The 3,322-nt window shown below is 39.8% G+C and overlaps 1 protein-coding gene across 1 annotated transcript in view; it reads left to right on the top strand.

Moving 5' to 3' along the window:
* The window catches only part of LOC101849814 (solute carrier family 22 member 15-like), a 35,340-nt gene that overhangs the window by 575 nt on the left and 31,443 nt on the right, over positions 1 to 3,322 (top strand). The gene's annotated exons all lie outside the window — the stretch shown is intronic.

The following is a 3,322-nucleotide window of genomic DNA, read 5'->3' as shown; positions in this document are numbered from 1 at the left end:
ATCCAAACAAACATGTAGGCCTATCAACATTCAAAAACACCTTGCCGATTTGAAGGCGCTCAAATAGACAAGTGGGATTCACTTCTGTTTTGTCGCGACATAACCTCATTCCTTCACGTTTGTTATCGCGCCGGCTCGTAACTTTAAATCGTCTCCCGTCAAACCGTCACGTCGCGGAACTTCGTACTACGTACGAGGCCAACAATGCCCCTTCTGCAATGGAATGGAGTGGACCTTTTTGCGGACGTCGCCGATCGCAGGAAGTCTCTTTTTTAAAAAAAGGAATGCGGCCACCCCTTCTCTGGGTCCCCTTTGTTGTTTTCTTTAAATGTTAAGACTACACAACACATGAACCTATACTATAGGGAATAAAAATACGATAAGAAAGCTTTGTAATGACCATGGACAACGGACAAGTGACCAGCAAAATTTTCACTTTGGGATATAGGCATTTTGATCGACCAAATTCTTCAAACTCTGCCGCTCTCAAACTGTGCGTGCTGCCTATAGTATCAAGATCATCTTTGTTGTGAACATGATGTGATTCATGCCAGTGCATCATGGGAGCTTGGTTTCCGTTTGGAAAATGATTCGATGAAACAAAACAAGACCTGAGTTGCTTTCACAGGACTGTCCCCGTAGGATTATGCGATTGTGCGGCCGCGTTTTTTCGCGTAATTCTGCAACATTTGCATAATTTTGGATTCCGGTTCCCCGCGTTTTTTCCCACAAACAACGCCTCGCCATGTCACTAAAGGGAAATAATCACCGTAATAAGTCTCATTTAAGGGAAAAGTCAGTTATTTCCCTTGTTCAGTTAGTGTTAGTCATTGCGTTAGTGTTAGAAGATCTTTGTTAAAAATATGAGTTGGGATTTTGACAATTTGTTCCTTGAGCATGTTCAATTTTTCAATCCATCAAAAGTTGTTATTCTCATGTCTGCTGATGTTTCATGTTTGACAGGTGTCCCTGGTTTTAGTAATGTGCCAGCATCAGAGGTCCAGATGCCCTTTTATATATATATATATATATATATACCTATAAAAAAAAATAATATGTAGATTTCTAGATCTACAGCTGAAAGTGGAAAGTTACAGAGATTATATATATGATATAGATCTATATATATATATATATTTGGGGGGGGGGGGGGGGGGTTCTTACTACAGTGGAATCCTGTTATAACGAGAGGGTGGGGACCGGAGCAAAATATCCGTTACAGCAGGATTCTCGCTATAAGGGATTCAGTAATAAATTCAAGGAAAACTGTAAAGTAGGCCTAATCTATGAGTTTGGTATTCTGTTTATTTCCTTTTGCTATCTCCCCCGATGCTGATTTTGTTTCAACATAATCTCTAGGTCTTACTTGATCAAAATTCGAATCAGATTTATTTTTTCTAGCGCTAGATCTAGCGATGTGGACTGGCAGCTTGGCTTTGGCGATCAGAAAGAAAGGGCTCTGGGCAAACTCGCTCGCTGTGTTTTCCCCCACCCCATCCCACCCTGTGGTGCATTCCGTCTGCTCGCGCATTTCACACATTTGCTCCATCCATCACATTGCTGTGACCTCTCCATCCCCGTATCGGAGAAGTGAGAGGCATGGTAGGCCTCGATAATCTATACTAGGCTTACGATGGCTTATCATGCGATGCGTTCTGCTTGTCTGCGCACGCCACACCCTCCCTACTCAGTCGCTCCGGCCTTCATTGTTGACATACATGGGCTCTCCTATTCTTTGTTTCGCTAGATCACCAACACGTTTCTCAACTGACGAGGTTTTGCATATATGTATAATAGGCCTATGCACTGTGCACAGCAACAGCAATTTCCGCTATACTATAACCGACTCGCATGTTTGTCTGATAGCGCAATAGCAGTATTTTATTTACAAAGGTAAAGAGGACAAAAAAACGGGGTTTTAGAACAGTGTCTTTATAACAGACTTCTCGTTTTTTCCGGACTTGTTATAACTATAAGTGGACTCCACTGTACAGATGTGTATTGTTTTCTTTCCAAATACACAACAAATTACTGATACTGAATGTTCTGTTAAGGGGATCCACTGGTCAGATCAGTAAAAATTTTGAAAAAATATCAATTTTCGGATTTTGGAGTATCTTAATAGATATCAATATCAAGGATCCATCTTTAGAAGCCTAATTCCTTTATTAAACTTATAAATAGCTGGAAAATGCATTTAAGAGAGGCAGCAATGTAGGAAAATCTTCACCAAAAATTATCTCTCTTTGTAGTTTTCTCAGAATTGTTTATCTGACCAGGTAGCAACACTATTTTGAGTAGATCTCAGAAAGTTACTGTCAGAATTGTTTCAAATTTGGACACAATCTTTTGTACACATTTCTCTATAACTTTACAGGAGCATTTTTGCTGTTTATGGAACACATTTGGAGTTTTAGGCCTGTTTTATTTGACAAAATCTGAAAACATTGGAGACCTGAATGGGGTGCATAGCAAGGACTGTAAGGCTCACAAGTCAGTACAGAAAATTCAAATTTGGCTCTGTAAGGTTGTTCTACCTACCAACAGTAATCGCCATGCCAAATATTAGGCTTCTATCTTGATGAGTGTTGATGATTGACAAAATATAAAATTGGTTTTAAAAATGCTGAAACAATCCTTTATTTTTTCCACTGTGGCCCAAATAAGCTAAACCCCCCTCCCTTACCTTATTTAGGCCATATGTGGCCTAAATAAGCACTCCCTTTTTTTAATAAAGTTGAGTCAACTACATGTATACAGATCTATTTACCCAACATTGTTATTTTCCTTATATAAGCAAGCTATGCTATTAATTATGTTCAAAATCGTAGATCTATACTATCATGTAGGCTAGGCCTACCCTGTCCTCAGAGGCGAAGCGTCTATATAATCAAATAATCACTGCTTTCCTTCCTAATTTTGAAACATTGTCGCAGTCAAATTCACCCATAGACTTAAAAGTAAGCTTAAAGTGAGGCCGGAAGAGTCTACCAATAGAGTTGAAGGGACAATGGGCATAGCAGTCAAAGCTGTTTCATTGAGAGAGAGAGAGAGAGAGAGAGAGAGAGAGAGAGATCTTTGACAGGAAAGAAGAAGCAAACCACACCAGAGCACCCGCCAACCACCCACTGAAAAAAAGGGGGGGGGGGGTGTGATTAAAGAAGATGACAAAAAGCCGTAAAGGTGACCTGTGATGTGTAGTAATACAATCAAGAAAAGAGACACAATCTAAGCGAATTCCTTTTATTTTCTTCTCGTTCAAGACAAACATGATATGTATTTCTGTTCATGGAAGAAGAAATGGAAAGATTTCGTCATCTAC

This window comes from Aplysia californica, unplaced genomic scaffold (assembly GCF_000002075.1).
Source record: "Aplysia californica isolate F4 #8 unplaced genomic scaffold, AplCal3.0 scaffold01241, whole genome shotgun sequence".
NCBI classification, from domain to species: Eukaryota; Metazoa; Mollusca; class Gastropoda; order Aplysiida; family Aplysiidae; genus Aplysia; species Aplysia californica.
Note: the sequence above shows the minus strand (reverse complement) of the source record. Positions and strands in the feature narration are given on the sequence as shown.